The sequence below is a fragment of the Chiloscyllium punctatum genome, chromosome X, assembly GCF_047496795.1.
Source record: "Chiloscyllium punctatum isolate Juve2018m chromosome X, sChiPun1.3, whole genome shotgun sequence".
In the NCBI taxonomy this organism is placed as follows: Eukaryota; Metazoa; Chordata; class Chondrichthyes; order Orectolobiformes; family Hemiscylliidae; genus Chiloscyllium; species Chiloscyllium punctatum.
Window position 1 is genome coordinate 33,016,875 of NC_092791.1, and position 540 is coordinate 33,017,414.

The window sequence follows — 540 nt, forward strand, 5'->3', positions numbered from 1 at the left end:
GAGGGAGGGTCAGTGCTGAGGAGTCGGTGCTGTGGGAGGGTCACTGCTGAGGGAGGGTCAGTGCTGTGGGAGGGTCAGTGCTGAGGGAGTGGCGGCTGTGGGAGGGTCAGTGCTGTGGGAGGGTCAGTGCTGAGGGAGTGGCGGCTGTGGGGAGGGTCAGTGCTGAGGGAGGGTCAGTGCTGTGGGAGGGTCAGTGCTGAGGGAGGGTCAGTGCTGAGGGAGGGTCAGTGCTGTGGGAGGGTCAGTGCTGAGGGAGGGTCAGTGCTGAGGGAGGGTCAGTGCTGAGGGAATAGGTGCTGAGGGAGGGTCAGTGCTGTGGGAGGGTCAGGGGTCAGTGCTGTGGGAGGGTCAGTGCTGTGGGAGGGTCAGTGCTGAGGGAGGGTCAGTGCTGAGGGAGGGTCAGTGCTGAGGGAGGGTCAGTGCTGAGGGAGGGTCAGTGCTGTGGGAGGGTCAGTGCTGAGGGAGGGTCAGTGCTGTGGGAGGGTCAGTGCTGAGGGAGGGTCAGGTGCTGAGGGAGGGTCAGGTGCTGAGGGAGGGTCA